We start from the raw sequence: 14,861 nt of genomic DNA on the forward strand, positions 1-14,861 counted from the left end.
CGATGTTCAACGTTCAGTGTCAAACACTCAATGTTAATGGCCACACGCAAGGGAAGCTGCCAACATGATGTCCTTGGTTGATTTTTTGCAGCACATTTTCAACGTTCAAACGATCCCTCATTTCCTCCATCAGAACCTGTCGGTGACATGCTTGCAAGTTTTATAATGTAGCGTAATTTGGTTCTCGATACGACAGCCTGACAGCGACGATGGCCGGAGGAACCAGTTATGTGGAACTGCTTGCAGGCCGTGCGTTGGTTATCGATCCGGGCAAGTGATTCTAGAACCGTTCTGCCTAAATGACCCATCGTTAAATTCATGCCTTTTTATTACAACTCTTGTACGTCCGCGCAATTTCAAACTGTCCGTAAAATGCATGAATGTAAAACAGTAAACATATTCACTAAAATATTTCTTCTATTAAACACTTGCTCCCGGAGTGTACAATACGTCAAATGAACCTTTTTGTTGTTGCCTGTCACCGACTAGTGATTATCTAGCTACAATCACTCATTATATCATCATAAAAATATTAATTTGAAAATAGACAAACAATAACGGTTTTTTTTTCAAATAGGGTTGTCTCTATTACGTTACTAAAAGGAAACGTTTATCAACTTAAGAACAACTGTGGTCAGAAACAATTATGAGTCACTTTTATAAAAGTATGTTTATTTCCAAGAGATTGAACAATTTTCATTAGACGTTGCATTTTTCAGAACTCAATTGTACCCTTTTTTGGGCGATTGAAGTGATTTTTATTTGCCAATGTTACTAAATTTAGTAGAAATCAAACTTTCTCAATATTCCATATTTTAGAAAAAGTTCGAGTAATCTTCCGCCATCTGAAATGCCAAAGGGACCCAAAAATGTGTACTCCGCGGCTATGTAGATAGAACTTTACATTTAAATCGATTCAAAGATTTCTCCGGTTTTATGTGTATTCTACAACATTCAGAATCGGCGCCGTTGACTGGCCCGGAATCGTGGAGCTTTGATTGACCCATAATTGTGGAGGGACTGTATGTTCAACAAAAATAGAGCCTCCACTACGCTCTTAGATAGATTGCGTCATAACTGAAATTGCACCCTGTGTAACACCGAACACCAACAACATGTCAGGAAGTGTGTATCTTAAAGTAACTAGCAATCGTAAAGGTTGTTCACCTTATTGCGGTGTATTCGACAAGGCAGGCTTTTCCCAGTTTAGAGAAAGTTTAAGGTGAATCGGGACCGAATCCAAGCATGGGAGAAGCGATGGCTTCCTCCTGCATACTAATGCGTTTCGAGATTGCCTCAATAAATATCATAAATTATACGACTAATCTGCAATTGTTTATTGTCGAAATGCTAACCCAGCACCTAGTTCAATAAATTTGCACATTTAGTTTTAGCGTGAAACCCTTAAAACGTTCTAATCTTGCTTTTCTTCACGCCGCTGTTTTTTCTCTCCCGGTTTTGTTTATATTCTCACGCCGGTAGCCACTAGAATGTTTTCCACGAATACCGGCACGTACGAGTCGCGTAATCACTCAAACTACGTATACTTTTCTCTTTACACTTATGACTATCGAGATCGTATCTAATTTTCACAAAAACTCGACCGAAATTGGCTAAAACTTGCCTTTAAAGTGTAGCACGTCGCGAAGTTACCGTTTTTGCTTTTTTCTATTTTCAACTCGTTTGCACCTCAATTTGTGCGCCCGTGCGCGAGCATTTAGAGCATATAGTTTGAAAAGAGTTGTGTGAAGTAGTAGTGTTTTCATTTGTGAAGTGTGATTTTAGTGGTTTTAAGATCATCATGCCGCGTTTAACTAAACTAAGAAGAGCAGCGGCTGCTCGCGAGAACGCAAAAAAATGGAGAGAAATCTTGTTGATCCCTTGGCATGGACATATGAAAATCCGTGGAGCAACCAGTTACATAAATCGAAAAAACAAAAACTTACAAGTTCCGACGATTGTCAAACCTCATCATCTATCAACGTTCCTGTACATATCCCAAATGATGTGGTATATTCTGATCAGTCTGCCGAATGTAAAGGTGAGAAAAATTCCTTTTCATTTGTTTACCTTTTTATTCTTGCAATTGTTTTGAATGTGAGTTTTCAAAAGCTGTGCAGTACCACAGAACGTTGCGGCACAGCTGATCGAAGCCGGCCGTTGACTTTCGATGGTAGCAGCAGTAGTCAGTAGGTGAGGGAACAAATTAGCTAATAATCTGGCAACCGTGTACTATTTTACCGTGTTGCACCAATACAACCACATATGAGTGTAAAGATGTAGTGGTGTCAACAATGATGCAATGATGCTTGGATTCCGTCCCATTTCACCTTAAACAGCGTTCGTGAGTGAGTAACTCAGTCAATTCGTGTTCTACCGAAACACTCCTAGTGTACGTAACTGTAAGCTTTTGATGGCAGTTTGTTTTGAAAATAGGTAAAAGTTTCAGTTCGATCCATTTTATTCTAAAAAAATCATCCATAATGAGATTCCGAAGCCGCGGAAATTTCATAGCCCCGCAATTAAACACAAGTAGAAGATGAGAATATAATGTTGAGTGTGGCAAACTTTTTTGGAAAATGTTTTCAAAAATTACTCATTTATTATGATCTTACGTTCAGGTTAGTGTAATAAAAACAAAAAGATTATTGCATGCCATTTCGTTTCTTGGAATGTCCTCTACCCAGTGATGTATAGGTTTTTACTGTAGGACCCTTTTCAAAAATTAGCAGGCGTGGAAAGAAGTGACAGTCAGAATTTAGATGGTCTGCCTATTTATCTCTTAACGATTAGCATTGAAGTATTCGGAATTTGAATCACAACCGAGTTTTGAGTTCTTCCTATTTTCATTTGCGGAACATGCCTAAATCTTCATAAATAGTACTTATTTGCAACAAAATTAAAATAACCAACATGCTGAATCTTTAAAATCGACGAGAAAACCAATTTTTCGTTGATTTTTTCTTGTAATAAGTTACATCATAGCATAAGTGGTCGAAATTTGATGCAGTACGGTACGACATTTCAACCGCAATTGATAGTTTTAGTTTGTGTCTGCTATTTAACTAGATACAAACATTTGAAAACGTATTTTGAAAAGGAAAAAACCTGATAACTTTTCTTGCGAATGAGATAGCGCTTTCAAGTATTCAGAGGAATTATGCACCTTAAAAATCTAATAGTTGTATGGAGACCGCGTTTCGATAAAATTAAAACTAAGAATGTTACATTGAAAAAACTTGATTTTTCAGCGACTGGCTTTCTTCGGCAAAAATGTTTAAAATAAGTAAATCTACAACTTCTCAGAGATACCAAGGGCTGTGTCTTTTTCTGCAAAAAAACTTAGTTTCGATAAAAAAGGGCCACCATAGTTTTTGTTTTCTAAAAAAAGCACCTGTCAAAATACAAAACTTTTTGTTGATACACTACAAACCTAAAAAAAATAAACACCGTCAAATCGATGTTCTGAACCACTGTGCAGTGGAATCAGATCAAAGGAGTTTTCAGCCACGCAACAATATGATACTTTGTATCGTGTTGCACCTTGGAAGAAAGACAATCAAATTCTTCTTGTTTCGGATAGCATTAGATAGCCAGAATGCAGCACTCACAACCACGCAACAGCTAATTACGATTCCAACTCCAGATTCCAGATTTTAGACTACAGATCCCAGTTTTAAGATTTCAGATTACACTCTGCTGATTCCGGACTCCAGATTCAAAATTCCGTATTCCTGATTTCAGATTACAAATTACAGATGTCCTGTTCCAGTTTCCGGACTTCAGACTCCAGATTCCAAATTTCAGATTCCACATTTCACACTCCAGATTCTAGTTTTCATTATTTGTAGATTTTCATGTTTTACTTGTAACTCCAGATTCCAGATTTCAGACTCCAGATTCCAGTTTTGAGATTTCAGATTACAGTCTGCTAATTCCGGACTGCAGATTCTAAATTCCATATTTCTGATTCCATATTCCTCCAGTTTCCGGATTTCAGATTCCACACTCCAGAGTCTAGGTTTCATTATTCTTGAATTTTTATGCTGACATTTTATGCTTGCTGAACTGCAACTGAAATTATTTTGTTTCTATTTTTTATTCTCCCTTTTTTCCGTCGGTCTATTGTTGTGCCTCTAATCGACGCCCGGGGAGGTGACTCCACCCAGGACTCTAACTTACGACCCGTTGATTAACGGACCGGCGTCAACGGCTTTACTTCCTCATGCGATGGAAGGCGTGATCCCAGATATTTTTGTTTAAAATGTTTTCAGTCAGTTTGTTACTCGGAGAGTTTTCATGCATTTTGAGTTAGAGTTGGCGTAATTGTTTTTGGCGAACTTGCAAAAAAAAAATTATCTTTCTAGCTTCCAGCCATATTTAGCCAACTTTCAAATCTTTTTTGTTTTTAATCTCATTTTTAGTTTCTCCGTGCGATTTACAACTATGGTTTTGTTAAAAGTTATTTTGGAGCGGATTTCTGTTTCTTTGATGCGTTACTCAGCCCAGATTTTTTCATGGGAATGTTTTCATTCATGGCTTTTCTGCTCTAGGTGGTTTTGGGATGATTTTGATATTATTTTAAAAATTATACCATGGGACGTAGACAACTCTACGAAAAGACACTATCGATTTCGACTTACGTGTTTCAATAACTCTACAGTTCTCAGAGGATAACAAAACAAAAATTGAAAGAACTTTGAAAGAAGCCCGAACCCACTTGTACGGGTCAGCTAAAAAGATCTAATCACAATATTCGCACTGCAAAAGTGTTTCTATAGCATTTTCACGATGTGGCTGAACCCATTGATGGTTCGCTGCCTACTTATCAGTCACCTTAAAATTTGCTGCAAATTGCTGGAAACCAGCTGGGTTTATTCCAATATGTGATTACCGTTTTCTGGGTAAAAGAAAAATAGTTATCAAATTTCGCAATCAAACTGTTGAGCGTTCAGTGAGAGTGAAGGAAAAATTATTTGCAAACACGAAAAGGGCCAAATGTTACCACTAACTGCAGCATGGAGTATAATTACACCCTCGAGTAACTCTCCCGGGGAAAAGACTCACCATCCATGAAATAATATAGCACCACAAAGCGGCAGTCAGCTGAGAATGTGTGGAGTTTAAAAATTAAATATCCCATTCGCCATATGGTTCCGTCGGATCGACGACGACGGTTTTAAAGGTCCCTGTTATTTGATCGGGAACTACTAATAACTTACGGCTGTCAGGAACGAAACGGTATGTGCGTTCTTCGTTCTGCTTCAACATCCTGCCGTGTATCGACCCTGCCGATCGGGAAGGGAAAAAAGAGCACATAAACTACTCCCCTTTTTGCGACCCGCCGTCAGACTGCGGTGAGAGCGCTGGCAACTGTCGACCACCGAATCGACCGATGTTTTTCAGTCTGTCCCGGAAGCAGTGAACGTTGTTTCCACCTACAGAATCGTCAGCTGTTTCGTTCGTACTCCTCAATAAGAAGCGTTAGCTGCGAGGCGGGAATGAAATATGCCTAATACTTCCTATTTCCAGAGAGAGTACCGATCCCGTTATATTTATTTTCTATCCCTAATCGACCAGTTGGGTACGTTTGGAGGGTGTTTTTGCGTTCATGGTAGGACAAAATATAGTACCGCAACTTCTTTTCGACGCTGCTACTCCTGAAATACGCCAGTTCGAAACATCTGCCTAGGCATTACTTTGTTATTTACGCACGCTAGCGCACAGAAGTAGCGCATGATTTTGTGCACCCTCATGGTTTCACTATCACGGAGGGAAGTTTTTATGTCTACCTCCTGCTCTGCTTTGCACGTTTAATGTTTCCAATACATCATCGCCGGAGAACCTGCGTTTGCATATTCACTGCCAATTGTGTGTATTGGTAGATCCACTCCTGGCGAATAGGGTTTTCCCCGTCCGGTCCGATTCCGGTTTGGTTTAGGGAGTTTCGTCCGGTTCGAGCCTTTTTCAAGAGCAGGACAACCTAACGGCAGCTGTATGTACGGTGTTCAAACTCACGTGAACTTTGGAAACAAGCGGTGCAAAGGCAAGCCGATATTAATAAAGCATAATTTAATACCCGGTCCGTCTGGTACGTTTGTTCCACATGGGTACTTAATCAATGAAGATTTAAAGCGGTTGTAAACCGCTGACTACAAAACACGACCTCGGCTGGTGAGTTGGGCCTGAGACAGAGTACGAGAGCGAGCCATTCAAGGGTGTTAAACCCCTTTTACCGTCAAACCGAGCGACCCAGACAAAGTACGCGATGTAAGTGATACCACGTATGTGATGCTTCTTAAGAATTCACTAGGACGAGGAGAGAGGGCGGAAGCGCGCAAGGAAGAGAACATGCCAACTGAAACATGGAACAACAAAGAACAAGTGATAAATTTATTTTCACTTATGAATCAACCCGAGCCCGTTATGGGTTGTGAATCAGACGAGGAGCTTGGAAATGCCTGAAAAAAGCACCGAACCGAGTGCAAAATTTATCAGCAATCTTGTTTTTATCTGCAATTCGTCTTATTTAAGATTCGTTCCAGATTACGAGCAACACTGTAATTGGATTAGGATACAGTAGGAAGTTTAGTACTTTGTTTAGATTTGGATTGTTCATATATTCTTTGTCTCCATTGAGTGACGTTAAAACAGAGACGACATTATAAATAATAAATATTTCTTATGCAAAATGACAAATAATAAAACATACTGATTTTACGCATAGAACAACTCGGTACATAAAAAATGCATTCGAATGGGGTCGAATCAAACAGTAAACATTTACATAAACGGCACCCACCAACTTTTCGTGAGTAACTGCGAAAAGAACCATTTTCACACCCATTCCCATAACGAGGCTGGTCGTGAAAATCCAGCAACCGCAGTATTATGGGTAAAGTAGTAAATCTCCAGTCACGAACGTTGATATTCGACTCCTCCGCTTATTTCGAGCAGCCGGTGCACATGTCACATACGTTTTATCGCATCCAGCAGAGGCAGCTTCCCTATTCAAGAAGTTTTGATGATCCTTTTTGTGAGTTGTTGCCACCATTGCTGCAATAAACAAAGTCGGTAGTGGTTTATCTACTCCTATCAAAGGTTTTGGTTTTGTTGTTGTATATCGTAAAAAGTCGTTTCTCGTATTGGTGTCTGGACGCCGTTGATAGTACCGTGTTTCTTTCATTTGTTTTCCAAATTTGATACAAAAAGTCAGATTAAAGCTGATTTGGTGTGACTTTGGCAGATCTGTGCACTGCTTATATGCGTTTTTCAGAACATTTTGAAATAGATACGCCTGAGAAAAAAAAAGTTTTTCTAACAAAAACTTTTTTATATTCAATACTGCTTTACGTTGAAAAAGTTTCATAGACATGAAATCTAGATCAACATTTCAAAAGGTCCTATCTGCTTTTTTCGTTTTTATTTTGGTAAAAGTTTAGCTTTAGTAACTCTCCGAAGCGTGGTTTCCGTTCAGAAGGCTAGAATGATCCCTCCGCTATCAACTTGTGCAAATAAAATGCCAAAAAAGTGTATAAACAAAAAAATGCATAAGCACTCGCCGGCTCTTACTCTTCTATAAATTAATATTTTTAGGAACTTACTCGTTCGATATTATGTCGGTCACGATTATTTAGTGAATATCGAAGATAAAAAATTAATAAAAATAACTTAGAACCGTTGCAAAAAATTTTAATTCTTGTTGGGTAATTTATGGTTGTTATGGTAATCATATTCATGAGATAAACTTTTAATCACCATCAGTAGCAGCATTGCAGTTTTGATTGCACACGAATAGAAGTCGTTCCCGCTGCAATGATAGACGACGAGAAACTATCGGCGCTCTGCACCACATATACTCTACAGTACTGTTGCTTTTACCAGCTAAGCATCTTTTCTTTCAAGACATCAGTTTCTATTACGCTCTAAAAGCGGGTTTAAAAATTGTTCAAGGGGTTGTTTCAAACTTTTCTAAAAACCTTTACCTTCGAGACATCAAATTATTCTAAGTTCATTGAAGCAAATATGAGTTGACCTATTGGGACTGGAAAACTCTGTCAATTTTTTTTGATATCGGTGCAGAGAATATAAGGGAATGGTTGGTGTCTATGAATGTCGTCTGTGCTAGGAATGCTCGCATGTGATTGGTTTATTGTTCGTGTAAATTTGGCCTTGTCGCTTTTTATCGATTTTTACCGCTTTGCAATAAAAAACAATAACTAGTATATTACAAAATTGTTCATTAGTTATTGTTATCCATCATGTGATTATGCTGTTATTACCGTTTGAAATCTGACGCAACATTTGCCAGTTTCATTTCCAATTTTACCCAAGTAGTCCCACGTCAAAAACGACAGAATAAAAGCAATGCTGGTCACATCTAAGACTTGCAAATCTGACACTGTTTCAGCACTTAAAACCATAAGTCATGAAACTTTGAACTTTAAAGAAATTTACACATACAGTAGAATTAAAATTCGTGATTAACGTAGTATCCCAATCTAGTACAACAATGTAGTCTTAAACCGCCGTTTAGTTGAAAAAAAAACACTAATCCTCAAATCGCCAAATTACCATATCGCAAATCAAGCATTCCACTCAAATAGGTTGTCAAGGAATCAGTTCCTTTCATCAGGTCACGAAGCCTAATTAGCAAAACGCTTGCTCAATATTGCCGTTTGGAAACGAAACGCGGAGGAAAAAAAAACAAATCGAGAAAGATCGTTGCTTCATGGTGAATTTTGAATTAACCTTCCCGCCTCTGGCCGTATGTAGTAGGTAGGTAATGTGCTCTACAGCAAGGCGGTCTCGTTCCTTCGTTTGGTATCCAGGATTCGGAGCCATGACAACCACGTTGCGCTGTGACGGTGTAATAAAGATTCCTTATCGACAGAAAAAAAAACAAACACAATTTTAGCATTTGTTCCCTATTATTTCTGCGTCAAAGAGCATGGACCAAATAAACAATCTTTGGATGCCTTTTATGCATATTTGCGAACAGAGCCGGCAGAAAAATAAACACATCCCGAAAAAGGAAACAGCAGATCTGCCCGGTCGCGCCGTTTGTCATCGTGGAGCGAAGAGATGAATGCGTTTCACGTGCAGATAAATCCTCGATGTGATTGCATGTTAATGCCATTCAGTGATTTTCCAACATGCTGACATTTGATAGCTTCCATCCCTTGTTTTCGATCCTTAAATGTTAAATCGTTGGTCGAAGTTGGACTTTGAAGAACAACTTCATCGTTATATAGTCCAATTAAATATGGCTGCTTTTCAAACCAAGTTATTCGAAAGCTTGAAAGCTAATCTGTTGACGATGATATTTGAATTTATTTGCTTCATTGAATTTTCCACGTCATATCTCAAATCGATCTTTCGAATCAGTCGAAACTTTCTTGGTGCTCTAGTAGCATTTCTTTTCCTGTCCGCGGCTAGCCTTATCAGCGGACATGTGTTTTCGTGGGTAGAAATGTCCCACGGGCATCTATCAGATCTTGCCGCGGGAACTTTGCACCGTCATTAGCAAGCGAACAAGCTATTTACGTTGCCTTTCAAACGGTTTAATGAACTTTTTTAATTTGCTAAACCATGTTCGCCCATTGACAAGCTGATAAAGAAACTCGATCGGGCGATGGTCTGCAACGCGTCAACGACGGCCTGCCGGCGCGCGAAATTGAATGGCGAATGGAAGTAAACAGTCGTCAGAGGATGTCGTTCCTGTCAACCAATGAATTGCATGATAAACCAACCGTGATGTTGCCGTCCAACCGATTTACTAAATTCCGACAAGAGCATCGACGGTTCTACCGTGGGGGAGACTTTTGCTTAAGTCCTTGCAAATCTAAAAACCACCCGCCATGCACTATGCAGGGAACCGTAACAGTAATTCGAATGAAAACAGACCACCCACCGATGCTGGCGTCCGTGTGCGAAGAATCCCAAGCACTGAGTTCAGTACCAAGTAACGCGGAATGGGAAACACTTTTGTCGGCTAACAAATCAGTCGAAATTGGCATCAGGGAGCGGAAACTGAACTCAATCATCGTAATTTATGTACAGCAACAGACGGCGGCTAGCTATCGCCCGGGTGCTGACACACTTGGAGCACAAAATGTATGGAAAAAAAGTTCAACTTAACGTACAAAGTCTTGATTAATCCTTATAATTTTAATGAATTGTTTACTTTGCTTCCTCGTCGAAACGCGGCTGACGCTTACGAGGGGAGATTTTCTTTATGGAAATAGTACGAGGGTGGTATCCAAGACACGACCGCATGTTTGACGTAGGACTACGAGAGTTTTATATTTCATTTAGAGAATTCAGACTTTGTTCGATTTGACCACGTTTCACTTTCGACACGGTTTGACTTTGGCAAACATAAGCCAAAAACGAGCCGTTATGTTTAACCATAATTTATAGTTTTCTTGTTTTGCTTTTAAACAATTCAAACTCAACAACCACCAAGAGAAAGGCATTTTGTCCATTATGCTGCCGAAATCGAAACCAAAATAGACATGATCAAAGCAGTACTTAATACCGTGCTATACCTCTAATTACTCGGAAGGGTCATATCAAGTGTCTAGGTCGTTGAAGGCTTCATGTGGACGTTGCGTTCCGGATACTTTCAGATTATTGAGCCTAAATCCATCAAACGACACCTCTAACAACTTACAATCCTAAGACTAGTTCACTAATGGCCACATATTGTTAAGGTCATATTCCACCAGAAAGTCATAAAAAGAAAAGCGTTTATTTTTAACATTGTTCGATTTTGACAACTGATTTATTTGTGTATTTATTTGCAGACATCTATTCAAGAAGAAAAAAATACTGTTTTTAACATTGATGAATACCTTTCATCCTAATGCAGTCAATTTCTTCAACACGCGAAAAGGCAATTTTTTATATAGGTCTTAATTAAGAACGATTTAGTAGAAAGCAAATTTCCTTTCATCTTCAATTGCGCTTGTGAAAGATAGCTCACTCACCGATTTCAAAGCAGTATCATTGTCAGTTTCTTACAACTGCTTAGCAAAGAAGTCACATAAAAAAGTCCTGTATTTACAAGTTCGTTGGAAAACGTTGACGATAAAGAGTTGCAGTTTTTAGTGGAAAATCTATATTAACAAAAATTTTGAAATTGACATTGGAGTTTATGAGGATGTAACATGTAACAGTCATTTTTTTTTCATTTTAGGCCAATTGAAACATTTATTCGTTAAGCAGAACCAGAAAAAAATTAATCAGTTTTAAGATACCAATGAAAAAACAAACAACAAAATGCCATATTTCAAAGTCATCCGTCTGTTTCCTTCAAAAATAAACCTAGCTCGGTTTGACCTAGGTTGACATTAACCTCTCCAACTGATGTTTGCATAATGTTGTTCAATTACAAGTCTGGCAATGACAGGTTGTGTTCATATGTTTAGTATGTTTCACGGTTGTGTTTATATGTTGTGTTGTGCGACAGGTTGTGTTTATATGTTTAGTAATATTTTCTTGCAGATGCTGATGTAATATTTTTGTAATTGAAAAATACGAATATGAATGTTTAAAACCTAACGTCAAGATGCATATAATTTGGATTTTCTCTATACCACAACCGCGTAATGCAACTAGGATTGTCATATTAAATTTAATTTATTTTACTGGAAAAATATAACAGTACAGCTTAAACGAGCTATCTGAACTATCTGTTTAAAAATCTTTACGAAGCATATTGGTTTTTTATTGTCTTTTAAATAGCCAATAGTTGGTCATTTAAATAAATCTGAGAAAAACAGAGTGTAGAATTCAAAAAGACAGCAACCCAATGCAACTTCTAATTTGAGGAATTTGAAAGAAGTTTTTATCATTAAACATGTATATGAAAATCACTACGGTTGCAGTTCAAATGCCATCTACTCGTCACGACAACCAAAAGGAAACGAGCAACGGGGTAGCAAGCTTCTGATTAGTAGAATGTTAACACAACTTTTGTTGAAGAGATATTTTAATTATTATATAACAATCTTTCGCAATATTCTACCTGTCGATTAAGACATCGGTGTTTGAAATCTGTTCAGGGGTAGTAATACAATGAGCACTTTAAAACGATGAGAAAACATCTGTTGCAGCTATATAAAGCGAGCTCGTGATTGGTTGAAAGCTGCGAAACTGAACTAGAAAAAATGGATTTCAACTAAACTTTTTACTAATTTACTGTTCATAGTACAATGTACAATGTACAATGATATGCCAATTGTTGTATCTCATGCTTTGACAACCGTCGTCGTTCGATCAAAGCATTGGTTGTCAAAATCCGTTTAGTTGTAATCACATATTGGATGCAACATCCAACATCGTGATATACTGTTGCGTACAGAATTATTTTATCCCCGGTCGCACAGGGTAGTTTGCGAACACGCACCACTGCACGTCGACAGCAGCTAAATTGTTTCCACTTGGCTTGACTGCACACAAATGGCAATCGAGTGCTACTGCACTTACGACGAGCGACCGTCTTCTCATACATGGCTCGGTGCAGTACTGTTGCCTGTGTCAGCATGTTTTCCTTCAAGACATCAGTTTTAATAACATTCTCACAACAGATCGTTTAATTGTCTGATAAAGGAGGTTGTTACGAACTTTCCGAAAAAGCTTTACTTTCAAGACATCAAAAAAGTCTAGGTTCATAGAAGCAAATATTAGTTGACCTATTGGGACGGGGAGATTCTGTCAAAAATTTTTTTGCCGCTGAATAGAGGTTGTCATAGCAGGCAGTTGTTGTCCACTCATGAAGTCTGTGCCAGGAGTGCTCGCATGTGATTGGTACATTGTTCGTAAAAATACGACCTTGAAACTTTTCATCAATTTACACTGTTTAACAATTAAGTAACAATGATATATGAAGAATCACAAAATTGTCCATCATTTTATCAATCCAACGACATATTGATTATTGTGATCCATCATGTGGTTACATCAGTATTACCGTTTGAAATCTTTCATTCTGACGTTACATCTTAGTTTTTAGTTTCCTCAGAATGTATCTCGATATAGTGCGGTTAGACGTAGTCCCACGTCAAAAATAATGGAATCTAAGTAATGGGAGGCAGGATTTGGAATTTTTGTTACTCTGCTTGAGCTTTTAGTAAATGGATGTTCAATGTTATTTTTCGACAAACAAAAGTACGTTCACAAAATAAGTATAAAAGAGAGGAATTGACTTCCGTTTGCCTTGACTCTCACCGATTATCTGCTTGAAACCCAAAGTTGACTTTCTTTTACTAGCAATCAGTATTTTTTTCGTGAAAACATTGAAGAAATGATTATCTAATCAAAATCTTTGATTAGGTTGCAGACAAATCGTGCATATTCCGCTAAATACGGTTTGCGAGGAAATTTATCAATGGCATAAAATTTTATTATAATAGCCAAAGACGGCCAAATATCAGCTAATATGAATAATGCCAGAATCGGGATGATATTACCGGGCTGTGAATCGATCCGAGTTCTCATTTCAATTTTTTTCAGATCCGCAACATTATTTCCAGAAATTTGCTTTGATAGGTGGTGTTGAATACGAGTTATTAACATTAACATAGTCTATCCTAATCTTAACGTAAATCATTCACAGAATTCGCAATCACTCCCGAATGCAACAATGAAAGTGTTGCAACGAACCGCTATTGCTGCTACCCGCTGCTGCTTCGTTAGGAGCGTCCTAGTGGCCATCAACTAGTAAACTGGTTGGTTGAACAGAAGTAGCAAATTGGTAATACGCCAAAATGAGAGAGATGAATAAACAGTAGAAGAGAAGAATTTAAATTATGTATAAAATAACACAAATGATCGATTTCACCCCAGCTCGACCAAATGATGGAAGCGCCCTCTTAGAATTAAATGAAACTTTGTGTGTATGCCTTAGTACCATAAGCAACTTTGCATTTTTTTAAATTATTTATACTAACACTTTAGGAGGGTTGAAGTTTTTTTATAAATCAATGTATTTAAATAATGACAAAAGAAAGAGAAAAGTTGGCAAAGGATAAAGTTTAGAAAATTGTCAGACCTTTATTGAAAATATATTGAAAAATTAATAAATTTGAGATTCTTGATATCAATCAAGTTCATTTTGAAAACAAAAAGTGATTTAAAAATATGAGTTATCTAATTTTTTTTTTCAAATTAAGTTTTTTGGATAGACAATTCAGTAGCCTAAAATCCTTCTAAACAAATAACAGTGGCCACTTTTAAGGAAAAAAGTTTATCCAACAAAAATAACTTTTAGAAAAATGATTCAACCTTTACGCAACAGGTTTCATTTTACTAGAAAATATTACAAATTTCCTGATATTACCTGCAAACTAGATGCGACTAAAGGATACTGGATTGTAGGAATAGGTGTCAAAATGTACATTTTTACTACGTGTGAAACCTTTTTTGACATCTTGCTTTATTTATATGTATATGTTGCCAATAAACTAGAATTCATTCCGCGTTCATTGGAATCCAAAGGCCAAAAGTCCGTTAAGGAACCATTAAGATATGAATTATCTGAGTATGAGTGTTGATTTTTATCACCTGTCACGATGCGATGAAAGAAAACCTTTTTCGATCATAGGTGAAAAAACGACGCTCAACGTCCTTTGGCTTCAAATCATAAGACAAATTCCTTGTTTTTGAATTACTCTAAACATGCAGTTGCTTGGGAACAGGGCTCAACATTTTCGAAACAAAATAATTAAACTGATTCTTCCGCGCTGTCACTTCGATTCGAACAGTTTCATTTCCACTTGATTCCTTCCGGCTGCTGTCAACGAATCACTTTTTTCTCTCTTTCCCGTCTGTTGTTCATCAAATGAAACTGATGACTA

The 14,861-nt window shown here is 37.7% G+C and overlaps 2 protein-coding genes and 1 long non-coding RNA gene across 3 annotated transcripts in view; 1 reads left to right on the top strand and 2 right to left on the bottom strand.

Moving 5' to 3' along the window:
* LOC129730598 (protein disks lost) overlaps nucleotides 1-14,861 on the bottom strand; it is a 590,739-nt gene that overhangs the window by 524,642 nt on the left and 51,236 nt on the right. The gene's annotated exons all lie outside the window — the stretch shown is intronic.
* LOC129730599 (brain tumor protein) overlaps nucleotides 1-14,861 on the bottom strand; it is a 283,342-nt gene that overhangs the window by 227,409 nt on the left and 41,072 nt on the right. The gene's annotated exons all lie outside the window — the stretch shown is intronic.
* LOC129730601 (uncharacterized) overlaps nucleotides 2,377-14,861 on the top strand; it is a 36,848-nt gene continuing 24,363 nt past the window's right edge. The window contains exon 1 of the long non-coding RNA XR_008728885.1: nucleotides 2,377-2,436. This is a non-coding gene — a long non-coding RNA (uncharacterized LOC129730601). The remainder of the gene's footprint in view (nucleotides 2,437-14,861) is intronic.

The sequence above is a fragment of the Wyeomyia smithii genome, chromosome 3 (genome assembly GCF_029784165.1).
Source record: "Wyeomyia smithii strain HCP4-BCI-WySm-NY-G18 chromosome 3, ASM2978416v1, whole genome shotgun sequence".
NCBI classification, from domain to species: Eukaryota; Metazoa; Arthropoda; class Insecta; order Diptera; family Culicidae; genus Wyeomyia; species Wyeomyia smithii.